The sequence below is a fragment of the Myxocyprinus asiaticus genome, chromosome 3 (genome assembly GCF_019703515.2).
Source record: "Myxocyprinus asiaticus isolate MX2 ecotype Aquarium Trade chromosome 3, UBuf_Myxa_2, whole genome shotgun sequence".
In the NCBI taxonomy this organism is placed as follows: domain Eukaryota; kingdom Metazoa; phylum Chordata; class Actinopteri; order Cypriniformes; family Catostomidae; genus Myxocyprinus; species Myxocyprinus asiaticus.
In genome coordinates this window covers 26,551,813-26,574,337 of record NC_059346.1, presented here as the reverse complement: position 1 = coordinate 26,574,337, position 22,525 = coordinate 26,551,813, and the positions used below count along the sequence as shown (strand labels likewise).

The following is a 22,525-nucleotide window of genomic DNA, read 5'->3' as shown; positions in this document are numbered from 1 at the left end:
ATTAATGATATCTAACAAGACTTTCTTACTAGTAAAAATTACATAACAGATATCAGAAGACTCAAGATGGCGCCGAGTATGGCTGCTGCGTTGCGAGCTCCGACACAACATAGTAATGTTTTGTTTGTTTTGTTCACAATTCTTATGTTTTTTGTCTCGGATGTTGTCTGCCTTATTGTCTACGACAGACAAACACTTTTGGACATTGGTTCAGCAATCTCACACCGTAAACCGGACTTCACATTCCTCAATGCCAACCCGCTGTTTACAAACACGCCAGCGGACCCCTTTGTCTGGGCAGCACGGCCGCGGAAACGCAGGAGGAAAAGGGGAAACAGAGCCGGCGTTCTCATCAGAGTAAGACGCTGCACAAATCGACCCCCGCTACCCAGTATTCTACTGGCAAATGTTCAGTCTTTGGATAACAAGCTCTGCAAGCTGAGAGCACGGATCTCTTTCCAACGAGAGACGAGGGACTGCTGCATTATCTGCCTAGCAGAAACTTGGATGTCTGCGGAGATTCCAGACTCAGCCATTGAACCCGCGGGGTTCTCCGTGCACCGAGCGGACAGAGCGAAAGACCTCTCGGGTAAAAGCAGAGGTGGTGGTGTATGTTTTATGATCAACAAATCCTGGTGTGATCAGAGGAACGTACATTCTATCAAGTCTTTCTTCTCTCCTGATCTGGAATTTCTTATGCTTCTGTGTCGACCATTCTGGCTACCGAGGGAATTCACAGCGGTCATTATCACAGCTGTGTACATCCCGCCACAAGCCGACACAGACCGGGCACTCAAGGAACTGTATGGGATTATAAGTGAGCAGGAAATCGCGCACCCTGAGGCCGCGTTCATTGTGACCGGGGACTTTAATAAAGCCAGTTTAAAATCAGTCGCACCAAAATATCACCAGCACATTAGTTTCAACACACGAGGGGACCGGGTTTTGGACCATTGCTACTCTCCGTTCCGGGATGGCTACAAATCCCTCCCCCACCCACCATTTGGCAAATCGGACCACTCTTCCATTCTGCTTCTGCCCGCTTACAGGCAGAAATTGAAACAGGAAGCACCCACCCTCAGAACGATCCAGTGCTGGTCGGACCAATCAGATTCTACGCTACAAGACTGTTTTGATCACACGGACTGGGAGATGTTCCGGTCCGCCTCTGATGGCAACATCGAGCTTTACGCTGATAGCGTAATGTGTTTCATCAGAACGTGCATAGAGGACGTGGTTCTGACCAGAACTGTACGAATCTATCCGAATCAGAAGCCTTGGATCAATAGCGATGTTCGCGCGGCACTTAATGTGCGGACCTCCGCTTTTAATTCCAGGAATGTGGAGGAGCATAAACAAGCCAGTTATGCCCTCCGAAAAACTATCAGAACCACAAAACGCCAGTATAGGAGTAAGATTGAAGGACAGTTTAACACCACCAACTCTAGAAGCATGTGGCAGGGAATTAACATCATCACGGACTTTAAAGGGAATAAAAACTCTGCCGTGAACACCGCTGCCTCTCTACCGGATGAGCTAAATACTTTTTATGCTCGTTTCGAGGGAAATAACACTGCCCTCGCGGAGAGAACACTTCCGACGGGTGAACATCCGTAAAGCCGCTGGCCCAGACGGCATTCCGGGCCGTGTCATCAGAGCGTGCGCGAACCAGCTGGCTGGTGTTTTTACGGACATTTTCAACCTTTCCCTCTCTTTCCCACATGCTTTAAAACATCCACCATTGTGCCTGTTCCAAAACATTCAAAAATAACTTGTTTAAATGACCGGCATCCTGTTGCTCTGACCCCCATCATCAGCAAATGTTTTGAGAGACTAATCAGAGATTACATCTGCTCTGTATTGCCACTCTCTCTTGACCCGCTGCAGTTTGCTTACCGCAACAACCGCTCCACTGATGATGCCATTGCATCTACAATACACACTGCTCTCTCCCACCTGGAAAAAAGGAACACTTATGTGAGAATGCTGTTTGTAGACTACAGCTCAGCATTCAACACCATAGTGCCCTCCAAGCTAGATGAGAAACTCCGGGCTCTGGGCTTAAACAGCTCGCTGTGCAGCTGGATCCTGGACTTCCTGTCAAGCAGACGCCAGGTGATTAGAATAGGCAGCAACATCTCCTCATCACTGACCCTCAACACTGGAGCCCCGCAGGGCTGTGTTCTCAGCCCACTACTGTATTCCTTGTACACACATGACTGTGTGGCAACACATAGCTCCAATGCCATCATTAAGTTTGCTGATGACATGACGGTGGTATGTCTGATCACTGACAATGATCAAACAGCCTACAGAGAGGTGGTACACACTCTGACACACTGGTGTCAGGAGCACAACCTCTCCCTCAACGTCAGTAAGACAAAGGAGCTTGTGGTGGACTTCAGAAGAAAAGACAGAGAACACAGACCCATCACCATCAATGGAGCACCAGTGGAGAGAGTCAGCAGCTTCAAGTTCCTGGGTGTCCACATCACTGAGGAACTCACATGGTCCATCCACACTGAAGGCGTTGTGAAGAAGGCTCATCAGCGCCTCTTCTTCCTGAGACTGCTGAGGAAGTTTGGAATGAACCGCCACATCCTCACATGGTTCTACACCTGCACTGTGGAGAGCATCCTGACTGGCTGTATCTCCGCCTGGTACGGCAATAGCACAGCCCACAACCGCAAAGCACTGCAAAGGGTGGTACGAACTGCCAGACACATCATTGGAGGTGAGCTTCCCTCCCTCCAGGAAATATATACAAGGTGGTGTGTGAAAAAAGCTCAGAGGATCATCAGAGACTCCAGCCACCCGAGACATGGGCTGTTCTCACTGCTACCATCAGGTAGGCGGTATCGCAGCATCAGGACCCGCACCAGCCGACTTCATGATAGCTTCTTCCCCCAAGCAATCAGACTTTTGAACTCTTGATCTCCCACGATCAAAATACATCAGCACTGCACTTTATTACTCTTACTCTTATATCTCACACCAGACTGTCATAAATTATATTATTATTATATTATGTTCTCTCTTAACAACTGACTATCAACCGACAGCCTGAATGTCAATACAGTACAATACTGTACATTCTATATTTATATACTTTTTTATATATTTTTATTTTTTATTTTTATTGAATAATATGTATCTATATAGTGCGTATTGTATACTGTACAGTGTATGTTATTATTTGTATACTGTTGAGTGTAATTATGTGTATATCAGATGTTTAAATTGTGTTGTGTTAATTTGATGTTATTGTAAATTGGTATATGTCTCATCACTGTCATGACTGCTATGTTGATCGGAACTGCACCCAAGAATTTCACACACCATTGCACTTGTGTATATGGCTGTGTGACAATAAAGTGATTTGATTTGATTTGATTTTGAATTGAAATTAAAATTGTCACTAGTTAAAACCGAATCACTCATATCAAATATGAGCATTTTTATTCGTTGGAATTCAATTGTTGATATCAAAAATTGGCATTTCCACTAGTAGAAATTACATTCTTGATATCAAAAATTCTATTTTTACTTGTAATAAAAGAACTGTTGATATGTGAAATTGGACTTTCAACTAGTAAGAAACTAATTTTTGATATCAATAATTGCCTTTTGAATAAGAGTGAATGATATCTAATTCTTGATATCAAGAATGTAATTTTCACGAGTTGAAATCCCATTTTTGATATCAAGAATGTATTTCCGCGAGTGATGACGTCATTTTTGATATCAAGAATTCACATTTTTACTAGTGGAAATGTAATTATTGATATCAACAATTGGCATTTCCACTAGTGAAAATTACATTCTTGATATCAAGAATTAGAATTCTAACTAGTGAAAACTGAATTGTTGATATCAACAATTAATATTCTGCGAATGAATAAAAGCTAAAACGGCTTGCCATAAGCGTAGTCTGTTTAACATGCATGTGCTCTCGTAAAGGGACAGAGCGCTAGTTTTATTCCCACTGTAAAAAAAACGCACATTTTCTCTCATTAATTCGCCTTTAGAGATGAAGCGCCGAATAAGACGTAATAAACTTTGTTAAACCCCAGTTATACACGTGTCTGGAAATCACGAGCTGCTCAATATCCAAAATTTAATATAGATTGAATTAGGTTAGTTTCAAAATGTAATCATTAATTCGACATTATAATGGCGTTTGATAAGAAAAGAAACAAAATCACTATGCTATTAGGCTATTATTATCAGAGCTGTTCAGCTGCAGGGTGAAGATGAATATTTGAAACAGTCTACTTTATATCATCCTTATAAAACACCTGTTACATGTCTAATTTCTGGACCGTACAGGTATTTTTGTTTTTGTGCATCAGTCAGTGTTGGTCTTTAGGTTGTCTGAATTCATGCTATATACACATTCTTAATTCACAGATTAGGCCTATTATCTCCCTAATGTATATTACACGTCACAACCGATTTGGTAGCAAGTCTCTTCTCAGGGATTCATATGTTTATTACATTCAGACAATAATCACATATTTAACTCAGTGATTAAATATTTGATCCTGTGTGTGAATATACTACACATGGCCAAAAGTTGCACGACAGCATGACTAAACGGGTGCCCGAAAACCCATCATCTGCACAACAGAACTCTTCACTTAAAAACTCATGTGTAAATGGCAGGACGGCTGAGGTTAATATGATGTATTTATGAATTTATATCTGTAAAGCGCTTATATGGGATTACATAAGGCATAAATCATATCTTGCAAATTATAAATGTGATTCAGTTTGGGGGGACATTCTTAAAAACATAATATATGTAAAAAATAATTATCTTTGGACACATTTTTAAAGCCATGATGGTAAAAACAGCTATTTATCATTATTGTGTTGGGGCCAGTGAAAATTTTGGCAGGGCCAGTAAAAATCTGAAGCCCAACCGGACCAGTAGAAAAAATCCTTAGCGTTGAGCCCTGTACTGAAAAATCTACCTATTTGCTTACCTGACTGTGCAGGAGAATTGGCAATTTCTCTCCAACTCTTCTCTTTCTACACCCGGTTGTGGTACAGTTCAGAATTAACATAAATTAATGAATGCAGCATGGACACCGGATAAATCTCGACTCAGTGTAACAGTCATAAAGGCAATGCTTTTTATACGTCTTAATTTTAGACTGGACTATTTTACGATAAACTCTTTAAAGACAAGCGCCCTGAGAAAAATTGCTGCCAGCGAAAAATACAACAGCAGTTACAGATGTGGATGCACCCTCTACTTCGCATTGATCTGCACCTAGGTAAGGATACATCCATTTCATTTTTGCTGGGAGGGGGCTGTCCCATTTTCCACAAGCAGGAGTCTGGTCACCCTAATTAAACACATACAAATATACATACATTTAAACTATATCTCAAAACTCAAAGGCAACAATAAACGCAAAAATGGCTATGCAAAACAACAACAAAAAAAAAAACAAAAAAAAGAAATACAAGAAACAAAACAAAATAAAGTCACACAGGAAGGCTACGCTGTGAGGTCACAGGTGGCAAGAGCGTTAAATGGGTAATGAAAAAACAACAAATTTGATTTTCTAATTTGTAGATTTGTTCTTGCAATGCCACAACAAATTACAGGGATGCAAACACATGAGGGGTGAAAAAGGTAAGACAATCACTGGTCCACGAACATTGTTTTCTGGGATATTTTTTTTTTTAAAGAATATGCTAAAAGCACCAATTCCAGCTATTTTAGTGATTCAAGTTTAATAAAGTTTACAATTGTGCAGAATTAGCTGCAAAATAAAGAGTATTTTGGTGAGGCTTGCTTCTGTTTCACAAATTTGTTCAGTTTTATTAACTGATTAGTTCAGTGACCCCTTTTGGAAATGTCACTAGGTGGCGACAAATGAGCGTCTTATGTGCTATGAGTGAGTCAGTGAATCATTTTGAGTCGTTCATGACCGAAATCTACCAAGAGACATTTGAGTGTTTTAAGCATTAAAATAACAAAGCAGATCTATAGTCTTCCTTCAGTCTGAGCATTATTTTTCATCCAAAAAGACAACAATAATAGTCTAATAATAGTGAGTTTCAATAACGTCCTTACCTTCTCCTTTATTAAAACTTGCATGGCTACAAATCTGCTGACTTCAGTATAAGAATTATAAACACAAAGCAGATCTACGGTATCATTTTCCTACAGTAACCTATTTAAACTGCTGAGCATGGCTTTTATCAGAAAAGACCACAATAATAGACAAATAATAATAATTTTGAGTTTTAATAATGTTCTTTCGTCATTGTAAATCGATTTCACATGAGTTGAGTCGAGGCGTCAAGCGCCACATTGCCTTCCACATGACAAGCGTTGCAGAAAGCGTCACAGAGAGGCGATTTTACGAGTTTGCCACAAAAAAGCGGGAGGTGTGCACAATAAACATTGAAAACATTTATTTGGAAGAGAGAAAAAAAAGCTTGCAGTTGCTTTGATAACACAAAGTAATAAAATGACTCGTTTATGTTTAGGTCAAACATTAGATAAGGTAATATTTAATTAAAATAAATTATGAGACATTCGATGTCTCTTCACAAATTTGGACAGTTTTTAAATATTTCTTATTGCTTAGTACTCTCAAAGACATTAATGGTGAAGCAAAGACGTGTGAAAAACACTTTGGTGTAAAGTGGCGTCACTTCATAGACTTCAATGTATTCTGCAGCGCTGACGCGAGTCATGTGAAAGAAGATTAACGCGTATAAATATCAGCCATATTTGCACATTAATCATTGCTCTTCACAATCTCAAAATTGACAGATTATGGTTTCAAAACAGCGAATTTCTCCGAAAGGTGAGGAGTTTGGATCCCTGAAATTATTATAATTTTTTTTCATACATTTATTTATTTTGTGGAATTGTATAATTTCCACGGCACACCTGACAATCTTTCACGGCACAGTGGTTGGGAAACACTGCACTAGGACACGCCCCTCCTAGGAAGAGTCACTGGAAGCAGGAAGAGGTTATAGAAACGCAATTTGCAACTGATTAAATGGCGGTTTAAATGTTGTGTTAAATGAATAAATGTTAAAGTATATATCACCAAACATGTCTCTGTGTGATTAATGGGGAGTTGTAAACTACTGCATGAATGAATGGGATGTAGTGAGTTGGGATACCCATAGATATACGCACCTATCAATGAGCATACACAAACAACAACTAAATCCAGAAATGAGAGTACCTTGATATAACAGCACTTTTTTAGGGGATCTTGGACCAAAACTGACATGAATAGCGAAAAGAATAGTGTGTAACAAAGCATAAACAGTAAATGAAAACATGATTTATGAGTTAAGTGGTCCAGATAGCTTTACTAGTTCTGTGTAGTGCGGCTGTGATTACGTCACCACAGAGCCCGTCATTACAAACCTCATTAATAGTTCACAGAATCCATTTTTAGAGCTTCTCTTTCAATCTTTATGTCTCACAACAATAAAACCATACAAAAATGCACAAAAGTTTAAAAAAGTTTTGCGATGAGACTGTCCTATGCTGTAAAATCACAGAAAAGCAAAATATATGCTGATATGTACAGATTTACACTACTAGTCAAATGTTTAGGGTCACTTACTCATTCTTTATTATTTGTTTATTGTTTGTTTTACATTTTATCAAAAATAAAAAAATAAATCAAAACTGTTATATTTTAGACTCTTCAAAGTAGCCAGTCACCCTTTGCCTAGAATTTGCAGAAATGTACTCCTAAGATTTTCTCAACAAACTTCTTGAGGTATCACCCTGGGATGCCATTTAACAGTAATGAAGGAGTTTCCATCCCATGCTGGACACTTATTGGCTGCTTTTCTTTATTATTCGGTCCAAGTCATCCATTTAAAAAATAAATAAATAAATAAATAAATAAATAAATAAATTACATTTTAGTTTTGTAATGAAATAAATTAATATGTTGGCACAATTCTTTTTTTTGTCTACAAAACTAATTTCAAACATTTAAGCATACACCTTCAGATCAAAAGATTTTTAAGATCATGAGAAACATTTCAGTCAAGTGACCCCAAACTTTTGAATGGCAGTGTATTTCACAAGAGCAGGGAGGGTAATTTTACACTGAAATTATATTACAGTTTAAGATGTTTTAAAGATTCAATATATATATATATATATATATATATATATATATATATATATATATATATTTTTTTTTTTTTTTTTTATATTTTTTTTTTTTTTTTTGCCCTGAGAAAAAAGAGAGAGGCAAATTTGACTTAAGCAAAGCCAAGTATTCTCCCATGAGGGGACTGTGCAATAATCTAATCTAGTCTACATTGCAGTGTACATTAGAATACAAGTAGATCACTCGCTGAACTTGACATCTATTCAGAGTGCAAACTGACTATGAAAATGACATAAAAAATCTTTTTTTTTTTAATTTTTTTTTTTTTAAATTTTAAATTTTTTTTTATAGGACCTTTTAACCTTTATGGAACATTCTGAGTTTTTTATTCTCACCACAAATTTTGATTGTTACTTGCTATTTAAGTAGATGCAATACACAAAACTGCCAGTAAGTTGCAAACTGTATAATGTGAATATAAAAGTTTTGATTTAATAATTTAAATTTCAGTTTTCTGAATTCAGTCTACCTTGTTATGAAATCACACAAAGGCAAGGTTAATGCTGATACAGTATGTACAGGTTTATTTCACAAAGGCAAGAAAAGTATTGCTACAAAACAATCATATTATATGACTTAAGTGGATGCTCCTTTTCAAATTTATGGATTCACTCTTCTTTGCCCTATAAGAGAAGGAAGAGGGAAATTTGACATAAGCCTTATTAACTTGGTTACTGTAAAAATGCTGCACTTCATATAGTGATAATATCACAGATGTTTAAGTTGAAAACAGTACACAGTACGTATGTAACATTAGCAAAATGCTATAAACAAAATTCTACTGCTGCTGAGAATTAGCATTGTATTTGGAGAAAATTCATCAGAAAAATTTATTTGGATAAAGAATGATTATTCATGAAAGAACTCATCTACTCAATCTGACCTTTCCAGCATCACGGCTCTTGGCTCTGAGTTTGCTGACCTGAGATTCAGCGATGTCAGCGCGCTCCTCAGTCTCCTCCAGTTCATGCTGCGACTTCCTCAACTTGGACAGGTGAATGTTGGCTTGTTCCTCCTAAAGGTTTTTTGTGGCATGTCTATTAACTATTCTTTAGTTACTGTATTAACGCGACCAGTGAAATCAACAAATTGGCATTGCAATGCGAGTAATTACAGTATCAAATTGTTCTAATAGATTTTACATACCGCCTCCTCTGCCTGCCTCTTGTAAGCCTTGACCTTCAGCTGCAGCTTGTCAACCAGATCCTGAAGTCTGGTGATGTTCTTCTTATCCTCCTCAGTCTGCAAACAATACATATAGTAGATTTATTCTTGATTCTTTGACAAATAGCTATTTCCAGTATGAACAATATTATGCAAACTCTTTTGTAAGAAAGAACTTAAGCAGGGTATGGTTATAGCTGGTATGTGAGTTCCTTCACTCTCCTCTCATATTTGTGGACACCTTTAACAGCATCAGCTCCACGTCTCTGATCTGCCTCAACTTCAGTCTCAAGTTCACGGACCTATACGAAACATATTGTTAAACTCATTTTATCCAAACAAAATACAGTATTTCATAACATATACTGTATTTCACATTACCCACATCAAGACTATAAACATGGAAATAACTAAAATCTCACCCTGGACTCCAGTTTCTGGAGTTGTTTCTTTCCTCCCTTCATGGCCAGATTCTCAGCCTCATCCAGACGGTGCTGCAGGTCCTTTACTGTGACCTCCAGGTTCTTCTTCATCCTCTCCAGGTGAGCACTGGTGTCCTGCTCCTTTTTGAGCTCTTCTGCCATCATTGCAGCCTAATTAACAAATAAACACAATCAGTGAGAGTCTTTGCTACACTTCAAGAGGTGAACTTCGATTTTAGTTTAAATGGTTGTAATTTTTATAACTTAAAAACTAACATCAGTGATGGCCTTCTTAGCCTTCTCCTCAGCATTTCTTGCTTCCTGGATGATATCATCAACTTCACCCTGAATTTGGACAAGATCAGCTTCAAGCTTCTTCTTGGTATTCAGAAGACTTGTGTTCTGAAATGGAGACATATGTAAAGTAAAAATATTACATCTGCATTTGATTGCCATTGTGTTTTAAGAGAAATCTTGTGTAATGATTACCTGAGAGTGCAGGAGTCCAACACGCTCACTGGCGTCCACCAGCTCTTGTTCAGCCACTTTGCGGCCTCTCTCTGTCTGCTCCAGAGCAGCTCACAGCTCCTCAATCTCAACCTGCGTCAGAGTGTTTCTGCGCTCCACCATGGCCACCTGCTCCTTCATGTCTTCCTGTCCTCTCAGGGCACCATCAAGGTACAGCTGGGCATCCTGTACATTTATTGCAGGATTAAAAAATGAGGTCCTATGCACCATTTTCTTTCTTTCTTTTTTTTTTTTTTTTGTATGTTCTGTCCATTTATATAGTTTCTCTGATTTACATTTGCTACAGTATGTAACAGGACACATTTCTAATTTGACTTGGTCTATTTTTTCTGTAGCCTAGATATTTAAAAAATGTTATTAAACAATGAATGCTTGATATGTGGTAAACGTGATATAATTTGGCCACACCCTATGAACAATAATTTTATGATGCAAACATTTTCAAATATTAACATGTTTATCAGCTCTTCTTATGTTCATACTTGGACTTTTCAAGCTCCTCTGTACACTGGATAGCATCAGTTTCATATTTGGTTCTCCACTGAGCAACCTCACTGTTGGCCTTAGACATTCCCCGCTGCAGCTCAGCCTTTGCTTCCTGCTGTTCCTCAAACTGCTCACAGAGCAGGTCACAGTCATGACAGGCTGATTGCACAGCATGAGCCAGAGCATTCTTGGCCTAAAAAAGACCGTTTATATTTAACGCATTTTAAAATTCATCAGATTCCTCAGATCAATTAGCACAAAGTTCTTTCCAACAGTTGTTTTTTAGTTATTTTTACCTTCACTTCCTCCTCTGTATGTATCTTTAACTCCTCAACTTGCTGAGTGAAAGCTTGTTTGCCTCTAGTCAGCTGAAAAACCAGAGCCTCTTTCTCCTCCAGCTGATGGCCAAACTCACCTGTATGAATATTTATGACATTCAGAAAATAATAATATCCACAATTAAGAGACACTTGGTTTTCATTTACAAGAGAGCCCTGGATAACATAAGATTTGTCAAAAATAATAATGATTAACGTTCTCAGTTTGAAGTCTTGCTTTTTGAGCACTGAGTTCATTTAACTGACGTATATTCTCATTATTCTTGGCTTTGAGTTCACTGAGTTGATCCTCAACAGTACGACACATCTTCTCAATATTTGCCTGTAAATGTAAACATTTTCAGAATATGCTTTCTGGGTGTGAACTTTTTAATTTAATTATATTGCATTTCATTGTTGCACACCTTTGCTTTGTCAACAGCCTCCATGTTGCTAGAGAGATCATCAGTCTCCTTTTGTATTTGCTCTTCTCCTTCTCAAGCTTCTGCTTGATGCAGTGGAGGTTGTCGATTTGCTCTCCCAGCTCTGCCACACTGTCGGCCTGCTTCTTGCGAAGGGCAGCAGCTGTGGCTTCATTCTTCAAGATCACGACGCAGCTTCTGAAATTCAGCCTCACGCTTCTTATTCATCTCAGTCTGAGCAGCAGTTGCTCCTCCAGCCTCCTCAAGCCTCTCACTGATCTCCTCAAGTTCCCTGGAGAGATCAGCTCTCTGCTTCTCCACCTTTGCACGAGCAGCATGCTCAGCCTCGATCTCTTCCTCCAGTTCCTCAATGCGTGCCTACAGGAGCAATTAGTGAAACTTTATAGGTCTTGATTTTATCATTTTTAACAATGTTACAAAAGAATCCCATTAAATACCTGAAGCTCCTTGATCTTCTTCTGGAGTTGAGCTCCCAGAGATTGTTCATCTTCAATCTTGCTGAGCAGCTGGCTTGTTTCAAAGTCTTTCCTGTGTGTAAAAGGGAATATAAACCACAACTTTAATATTATTGTGATAAGTTGGAAAGAATTCTCACTTCTTCAGTTTCTCATCTGATTGCTGCTTGTCATTCTCCAGGTCCATGATGGATTCTTGAGCCAATTTCAGGTCTCCTTCGAGCTTTCTCTTGGCTCTCTCAAGGTCCATGCATAGCTTCTTCTCTTGTTCAAGGGAACCCTCAAGCTGTGATAAAAAATTATTGATTTGAAAAACATATGTTAATTATAATTATCATTATTATATGATGGTTTCATTAGCAATACACTTCTCTTCTAGTGGTGGTTTGTAAAATATTCAAACTGAAATATTTAATGTATAACCTAATCATAACTCTGTACAACAACTCACATCATCAAGTTTTGTCTTGGATTTGGTCAGAATGTTGACTTTGTCCTCCTCTGCCTGGAGATCATCCAGTGTCTGCTGATGTGCCTCTTGGAGGGCTTTCTTCTCCTTTGTAAGCTTGGCAATGCTCTCATCCTGTGCTGCCATTTCTTCAGTCAGGTGCTTGACCTGTGTGATGTTGGATACTAAATTTCTTCCTTTTGTTCTAATTAATGTTCTTTAACAAAAATTTAGGTGCATAATAGAATTGAAATAAAACATTAAATCAATTCTGTCACAAACCTTATTTTCAGTGGCATGTTTCTCCTTTTCCACTTTAGCCAGGGTGAGCTCCAGGTCATCAATGTCTTTCTTCAGCTCAAAGCACTCATCCTCCAGTTTCCTCTTGGCTGTGAGTTCAGTATTGATTTCCTCCTCATCCTCCAGTCTCTCAGTTGTCTCTTTGAGTTTAGCTTCAAGCTGGATTTTGCTCTTGATCAGACCCTCACACCTCTCCTCAGCATCTGAGAGATTCTCAGATTCCTGAGAGGAAAAAAAGATTGTTTTGTAATTGGAGAACATATTGATCTTTTTTTACACAGCCAAATTTGAATGAATTCATTAGTGCATACTTACAGAGGCTACTTGAAGCTGCAGATAATTTTTCTCTTGCAGCAGTGCTACCATCTTCTCCTCAAGCTCTTTCTTTTTGCTTCAGTCTTGGCAAGATTTTCTTTGCATTTTGCATAGTCCTCTTTCATATTTGACAGCTCCTTCTCAGTCTCAGCACTCTTCAGCAGCGGTTTAATCTTGTAGTAAACCATCCATGGCCAGTGTTTGACATTCATGAATGAGTGGATGTTGTATTGGATGGTGTAAATGTAATAGTGATGGAAAGTAAATATCATTATTTACTCAGTAAATGTAATAAATATCATTATTTACTCTTGTCACATTTATTATTGTAGCCATCCTTATTAATGATATAACTCAACCTCTTCTCCATCATCTTCACAGACTCCCTCCTCATCAGGTAACCATGGTAGAGAGCCTGAGTCATTGTTACCAGAGCAGCCAGTTTCTCATCACGCATCTCCTCAAGAGTACCCAGAAGACCAGCTTTGAAGAACACCTGAATTAATGCACAATAATGCAGAGTTTGTTTAAATCATAGCTGAAAACATACAGCATGTTTATTGAATCTTTGAATTGTTTTAATGCAGAATATGAACCTATAGTATATTATGGGCAGAAGAATGAGCAGTTTCTATGCAGAACAATTTGATTCCAGGATTTACACTGATATTTTCCTTCCAGGTTATTAAAACTAAGACACAGAGGCCACAGTCACACTGAAATTCCTCAGGGCAATACATTTCAAGACTTTGCTAATGACGGTGCCCTGAACTCTGAAGCAACCCTGTGCAAATGAGACAAAATGCACAGCTGCCTAACCTTAACCATCTTGAGAAAAAAGAGAGTTCTGTGGACGCACCAAGACCCCTCTTTGTCCATGTTGTATATCAGAAATGCCCTAAACGTTAATGGTCAGCACATGACTGGTCATTTGTTGTGGACTGCTCTTCTATGAAATCCTTGGAAATCATTTGTTCTTCAATATAACCAACTCTCTACACTTAAAATTATTGTACTAATCATGAGGCACGTTTTCAGCTCACCAGCTCCCATGAAGCTGAATTCATGAACATTTGACATGGACTTTGGACTTTTCTCATTTCACTTCATTACAGAGTCATGTGTAGGATTATATAAAAAAATGGACAAATGCTTCCTTTGCAAATTATAACCCTGAAAAGTATGTTTCTCATAACGTGTAATGTATTATCCATGTTGTAAAACCAATTAATTAACCATTATGATTTTTAATCAGATATTTTCATGTTTTGTAACTAGCACATTGAATATTCATGAAAGTATGTCATGTTTTATATGTAAATGCTTGTCTGTTTATGTACAGAATGTTGATGTTAACAAATGTCATGTCTCTTGCACCGATTTCATTATATAAAAGTCAGGATAAAAGTATGTTCACTTTTTGAGTGGGAAAACTGACAAACCATAGAACAAAGGCTATAAATTAATTATCTTGATGGGAGGACAGAAATGACCATGTGACCCAGTAAAAGACACTTCTGATAGGCTCAAGACACCTTTGGGAAGCGGCCATCCTCAACTCAACAAAACCTCCCCGCCTAGGACGAACTCTTCTCTCTTGGCTCTTGCTCTTCTCTTAGACCTTCTTCGGCTGGCTTCACTTCAGCGCCCCTCTGCCCAGGTTCCGCACAATGTAGGGTTCAGGAAAGCTCAGAACGCAAAGTTCCAAGGTATTTTTCTCTCTTCTCTGCTCTACGAATCACACACATGACGGGGAGTCGCGAGTCTCCCTTGCGAGAGGCCTCGCTTCAAAGCCCTGCCTAATCTTTCCAGCACCGAACTACCCGGCATCCATGATCTTAACAAAGGTCCAAAAACATCAACGGAGAACAACCAGAACTATCAACGGACCCAGCCAAAGAACCAAATCAACACAATGAAATGCAAGTACACATCCAGACTTTTTCTAGACAGTGCTTGTGTTTTATTTAAATACTTCAGGTAACCCGATTGCAAATCAAGGTGTACTAAATGAAGTATCGATGGTTCAGGCATGGTCTATAGACTGCATAAAGTTCAATTTTCTCTGTTACAGATCACTTCCATTCACCTTCTGTTACAGCTCACTCACCAACCTGTTTTTGTTTGTCTACGTGTGTTAGTTAGTTTGATGTTGTAGATTAGCAATAAAGTCTTGTTTGTATTCAAATTGGATTTAACTGTGGTATATTTTGATAAATAATCTCACCAATTGATTCTTAAAGATCTACACTCTGTGCTCGAACAATATTTCAACATATTTGTAATATTATTTTCAATAGCCATGAGAATAGTATTGCTCTAAAGAGTTAACAGATGCGTCATATCAACTCTGCATGGCCGAGTGATCATACGTACACCTTAATTCTTTCAAAATTCCTCGAATTAACCATAATTCCCTTCTTGAGCTAAAATTCCTCAAATATAAATTGTGAGCAGATACAACAAGCCTGTTGTATTACATATTTAATGATGGAGAAATTTTATTCAGATTTCTAATCTGATCATTTGTTATTTATCCTTAATATAATGGTGGTCGAACGCAGCCAAGATTCCTAAACTAATTTACAAATAAAATCCTACATATATTGGTGGATAAATGCGGGCATGTTTAAATCTGGCCATTAAAATTTAGCGTTCCATTATACAATTCTTTTTTTTTTATCCCCTTTTCTCCCAATCTGGAATGCCCAATTCCCACTACTTAGTAGTGGTAGCTTGTGGAGCCATGGTTACCTCAATCTGGGTGGCAGTGGATAAGTCTCAGTTGCCTCCGCTTCTGAGACAGTCAATCCGTGCATCTTATCACGTGGCTCACTGTTCATGACACCGCGGAGACTCACAGCATGTGGAGACTCATGCTACTCTCTGCGATCCATGCACAACTTACCACGCACCCCACTGAGAGCGAGAACCCCTTATCGCAACCACAAGGAGGTTACCCCATGTGACTCTACCCTCCCTAGCAACCGGGCCAATTTGGTTGCTTAGGAGACCTGGCTGGAGTCACTCAGCACGCTCTGGATTCGAACTCACGACTCCAGGGTTGGTAGTCAGCGTCAATACTCGCAGAGCTACCCAGACCATTTACCTCTGTTTGTAGTCACCATAGAGGATTCTGCTGGGGAAGTCCTTTCTGCAAATTCTGATACCTTTTCTGATTTCACATTACCATTATATCTGAACAGAATATCTGTAACCCCAATAATTAATTAATTCATTTTTAACCTGGAGTCTTGGACTCATTGGGAATCAGACAATGCACAAAGTGAGGGTGAGTGCTTCTCAAGTTGGTCATAAGCTTTCCCAAGTTCTCCTGTGGAAAATAAAGACTTCTCTCATTTTTTTTTCAAACACAGCAATATTGTTGTCTTCTCAAGTTCATCGTCCTCTATACATACCCTGAACTATAAAATAATGAGCCACATTGCTATTTCAATCATTCTGTATTTAAAATATTTGTCATTTATAATTACTCTCAACAACAGGTGGGTAGAGAGTAGCCAGAAGGTTGACAGAAGACTTCTGGTACAGCTGCACAACAGACTCATTCAGTGGATCCTTGTTCTTGTCCAACCAGCCAGCGATGTTGTAATCCACAGTTCCAGCATAGTGAACCAGAGGGAAGTGGGCCTCAGCTTTGCCTTTTGCAGGCTTTGGTTTCTGGGAAGCTACACACTTGCCAAGGTGCTGATCATACAGCTTGTTCTTGAAGGAAGTGTCTGTAGCCTTGGGGAACATGCACTCCTCTTCAAGTATGGAGAAGATACCCATGGGCTTTTTGTAAATAAATGAAGAGTATTACTAAAAGTTTCAGATTTTGTGAATGGCAAATGATAAAAATGTAGAAGTAAACCAGTAAAAACCTTCTCAATTAGCTCAATGCATGCAGCCAAGTCCATGCCGAAGACAATGAACTCCTAAACAATGCCCTCCTTCTTGTACTCCTCTTGTTCCAGCACAAACATGTGGTGGTTGAAGAACTGTTGCAGTTTCTCATTGGTGAAGTTGATGTACAGCTGCTCCATGCTGTTGAACTGGAGAGAAAGAAGCATTTACTAAACACTGAATTTGAGTCAACTCACATTAAAATTAGATACAATAAAAATTCTTACATCAAAGATCTCAAAGCCAGCAATATCTAGCACACCAATGAAGAACTGTCTGGCTTGTTTTGTGTCCAACATCTGGTTGATACGAATGACCATCCACAAGAACATCCTCTCATAGACAGATTTGGCCAACGCGCTAACAGAATTGTACACCTGTGAATAGAATTTAGTGTAAATGTTATTTAATCCTACTCTGCTATTGTGATAATTTGTCTTAGCTGGCAACTCTTGTTGCTTGACACATGTTAATACTACATACCCGTGGCACGGTTTGACCTTTGGTTACATACTCATTTCCGACCTTCATTCTGGGGTTGCACAAAGTCTTCAGCATATCAGCCGAGTTCAAGCCCAGAAGGTAGGCGACTTTGTCAGCATCTAATAAATATTTGAAAAAACAAAACAAATGGTTCTTAATTTATTCATTTATTCTTCAGTATATTTGTATATAAATTCTATATTTAATTTAAGCATAATAAGGCTCATTCTAAATCAAAGCACCACATTCAAATGTCCATACTTAATTTCTCACACTTTCAGTTACTGATCAGACAAATGAGACTTAACTTAATATTTTAAAACCCTGGCTAAAATACAAGCAATAAGACTGGTCTCAAGCTACTGTAAGAAGCACACATTCTAAAATAATACATTTGAACTCTTCACCCAGTCACCCAAGTCTCACCCTCTGTGCCATCAGGCTCAGCCTGCTCCTTACGCTGCTTCTGCTTGAATTTCATGTCCATGTACATGTCTCAATATCAGCACTAGCCAGTTTTCCAGTTGCGCCAAAGTGAATTCTGATGAATTTACCCTGTTTAAAACAAAATAACATTGTTGTTACTGTGCAACAGAAAAATCCAACATAACTGACCAAGTGCTCTGTATAAATTAAACTGGTGAACTTACAAAACGAGATGAGTTGTCATTTCTCACAGTCTTGGCATTAACATAAGCCTCAAGCAGAGGGTTGGCAGCAATGATCTGGTCCTCAAGAGATCCCTGTGTTGTGTGAAGGGTTTAACTTATTTTATGTCTCATATCTAAACATCATTTGCACCATATTTTGCATTTTTAACATAAATATGAATATAGTTTTGTATCTCGTACCTGCATTTTGCCTGAAGCTTGCCCTTTCTTCTTGTCACCACCCACCACTGCAACTGGGCAAAGTACTAGATGACACGTTTGGTGTTCACGGTCTTTCCATCACTAGATTCTCTACTGGTTTATGAGAGATTAGAGACATGTGATTAGATTAGATGATTAGATATGTGCAAGTTCCATGAGAAAAAATAAAACTCTTATAACAGTACATATGTAATCAGGACAGACTGGTTCTCTCTGTCTGTAAATTCAAAGGCAATAATTTGTAATAATTGTTTTATAAAAACTAAAATTTCACAAAATCAGAATCAGCTTGTTTAAATCTAGATCTTACCAGTAAGTATGAACTTGCATTGTTAGAGACAGAGAAGATGTGGGGTGGGGCCTCCATACACATTTTGCCTCTGTAAGCAGACACTGCTTCTGCATCATACACTGGGAGCCACTTGTAGGGGTTCACAGTAGCACAGAACAGTCCAGAGTAGGTCTGAAATGAGCAGAGAAGTTTACAGCATCACAGTCAAAATGAACTTGAATGCTGTTTTACGTAGCTTCTTAACTCACATAGATCATCCATGCTGCATAACGCTCTTTGAGGTTATAGAGCACAGAGGGTTCATTGAGGTGGGTCATCATGACCATGTCCTCAATCTTGTCAAACTTGGGAGGATTCATTGGGTGAACATCATCCTTCTTAACAGTCTTCTCCTATACATGTCATCCAGCAAATATTAGATTTATCAAAACTATGTAATTGATTTTTATGGGATGAGCATTCAGTTTTCATGAAATGTGTAAATTCACCTCCTTAGTGTCAAGCACAATAACGGTGACTTTGCCACCATCCTTGCTCTTGATTGTTCCTTTGACATACAACTCCTTGGGATCAATCACATAGCAGGCAGTCTTAGCATCAAAGGGCTTGCTCTGAGCCTCAATTCTCTCCTTCTCAAGCTTACAGAGGTAAATGGCAGCCTTGCCATAAATGGCCATCTCTGCGTCCGTACTCATGGTGGCAGCTTACTAAAGAGACATGAAGAGATAATTACATTATCCATTTAAAACATCACAAGCATTACATGTAAAAATAAAGACAAGAGTCACAGGAATTGTGTTCATGAAGGAGACATATTCAAATGTTTAGGCCTACACATGAATACAGACACATATTATGGTTACTTGTAAAACCTCAGGCCAAAACTGTGACTTGCAAATACAAAAAAATAAATTAACGTCCCACTCTTCAAATTTGTCTCAGCAATAAATTTCAATAAACGTATTAGTAAATTATAAATGTACACTTTTCTGTTTTTCAAATTGTTTTAAGTAAATAAAGTAATTTATAAATGCACACTTTTCTGTTTTTTGAAGTTTTTTAAAATAAATAACACAAATACATTTCAAATGTACACTTTCTGCTTTTCCAAAGTGTTTTAATGTAAATAGATTAAAAATATACACTTTTCTGTTTTTTTCTTTTAAATGTTTTTACTGCTTATTCATGGCACGATGCTGAAAAGGAAGCAAGCCAGTTGTCTTCTTTAATTCTCACTCTAACAACTGTTTTCCACTGTTTTCATGCACACACAGTGACACTGAATCATCACCTCAAGACCAGATGAAACTTCCACTAGCCTTCAATGAAAAATTAACACATTTACTTTAAGCACAAATGAACAATTAATTATTAAATCCAAATCCTTTACAGTCACCGGTAGCACAAGCTCTAACCACTTGCAGTAACTTCCCAGGACCCCCCTCAGCTTTTATTAAAGTAAACATGCACACTAAGCAGAATCTATACATGGGCATGCCCATACATTCTGACTGATGTGTAGGTTTTCCAAGCATCCACAGTCATAAACTGAAATGACATGCTTTTTTTGGTGTGAACGCAATGCCATTTTTATTTTAACTTAAATATGGGCAGTCTAACTGATAAGATAATGCTACTGTATTTTGTGTCAGCCCATTTTATGAGTGGGTAATATACAAACTTACCGCTTCACAGACGTGATCAGTCATCATTTTATTTGTTAAATAGATTACTTTAAGCATTCTAATTACTTCTTGAAGTTCACATGCCACACTCACATTTAGTCATTTAACAGATGCATAAACATTTGTAGTCACATTTGTAGTCTTTACATTCTTTTTTAACAGAGCATTTTATTTTAGCAGCATCACTGCAGCTTACAATTACCATATATAATACATATTTCATAGTAGATGTCAAACATATATATTTTATTTAAAGTCTATTAATATCTTACTTGGACAATTGACTGAAGTCAATGAGTCCTTTTTTGGAGGAGGTAGTAAAAAAATGTAATGGTCGGATTCTGAAGTCATGAGTGCTGGCAGAGTGATTGCAGGTATGTAATAGACATTAATGTAAATGTAATGCCCTGTACTTCAAACATGCTTAATTCAACCTTACAGTGTTAAAGTTAGTTCCACAGATGTAAAGAAACTCATTGAGAGTTGTAGTGTGATGCCTTTTTTATGGCGTTTATTAAAACAATGACAACTTACATGCCTGAAAGTTTTAGCTAAATTGTGTTTTATTCTGGAAAATCATCAGTTTTTATTTAATTTTATTTTAATCTGAACACTTTTCAATTTTTTTTCTCCATTGGAACTCCTAGCAGCCCATAATAGCCTATAATATATAATAGGACTAATCGCCATTTTGATATCATTGATATGATAACAAATTTGACAAGAAAACAGCATCCCAGGTAGATCTGTTGAAATATATATATATATATATGTGCAAATTTCACACGGCATTAACAACCACTATCAAAGTCTCAGTGTCATATCCTCTTGATCTGTTCCCACAAGATCCCCTTCCCCTGAGTACTAACCTCAACCCGGACTACACTTCCCAGAATCCCCCTCTTCCCGCCATTTACTCTCACTCCTGATCTTCACTCACTAATCAGCTCCCTGTGTATATATACTCTGCTCTCACCACACTTCTCTGTGAATTCTTGCCTATTCACCCCGTTGTCTTGCATTTCTGAGCGTTATTGTTATCGCCTGCCTGCCTGCCTGACTGCCTGCCTGCCTGCCTGCCTGCCTCTGCCTGCCTGTTATTGATTACTGCTTGTCCCTTGGATTTCCTCTTTGATTACCGTCTTTGTTTTGTTACTTTGCCTGGATTGCTTACCTGGTTTTGACCTCTGCCTGTTTGACTATGATTGTTATTAAACTCTGCACATGGATCTTCACTTTGTGTCTGACTCTGACTCATTACAGAAGACTTCGCCAATGTCAGATCCAGCGGAGTTGTTTTCTTTTTAAGCTGCATTCACTTTCCAAGCTGAACAGCTGGCAGCTCACCACCATCAACTGGGACAGCTTTCCTCTGCCATGGAAGAGGTGTTAAGTTATTTACGCACCACTTCCTCAGCCAGGTCTCCCATACCAGCCGCTAATCCACTCCCCACACCATCACTGACTGCTCCCTCGGAAGCCTCTCGGCATCAGCCGAATCTTCGAGCTCCTCATCTCGCTCTCCCGGAGAGATTCAATGGCATGCCAGGTCAGTGTGATGGTTTTTTTGCTGCAGTGTAGTATTTTCATCGCTCAAGCTTCCTCCTGCTTCCCCACTGAGGAATCCAAGGTGGCCTTTATCACCTCCTTGCTCACAGGTCTAGCACTGGATTGGGCTACGGCTGTATGGAATCGTAATAGCAAGATACGTAACTCTTGAAGCTTTCTTTTTCCATTTTTAGAGTGTTTTTCAGAATCCAGTGGGTGGTGAAGACGTGTGTGATCGCATTATTCGTTTCACACAAGGGAGTTCAACGGCAGCCGACTACGCACTTGCGTTTCGTACAATTGAGACGATAACCTTGCTCTCGACCAGTTTATTACTCTCTATCAAACTGGACAATTTGAAGCAGAGCCGCACCCCAACTACCCTATCACCCCCTCCTCTGCTATCTGCCATAACTATGCCTCAACACGAGCCCATGCAGCTGGGTCACTCTCGTCTGTCAAGAGAGGAACGTCAAAGACGCATTCGCTACAAATTTTGTCTGTACTGTGGAGAGCCAGGCCATTTCCTCTCCTCCTGTCCCTCACGTTCCTCCTTACCCACGAATACTTCAGTGAGTACCGTCAGCTCTTATTTTTTCTAAAATCGAAATTTACTTGTTGAAGTAACTCTGTTCCAGTCAGAATTCCATTTCTGTCAAAGCTCTTATCGACTCTGGGGCT

At 38.7% G+C, this 22,525-nt stretch overlaps 1 pseudogene; it reads right to left on the bottom strand.

The window, feature by feature from the left end:
• Positions 1 to 2,559: 2,559 nt before the first annotated feature.
• LOC127418003 (myosin heavy chain, fast skeletal muscle-like) lies at positions 2,560 to 19,306 on the bottom strand (annotated as a pseudogene).
• Between the last annotated feature and the right edge of the window lie 3,219 nt (positions 19,307 to 22,525).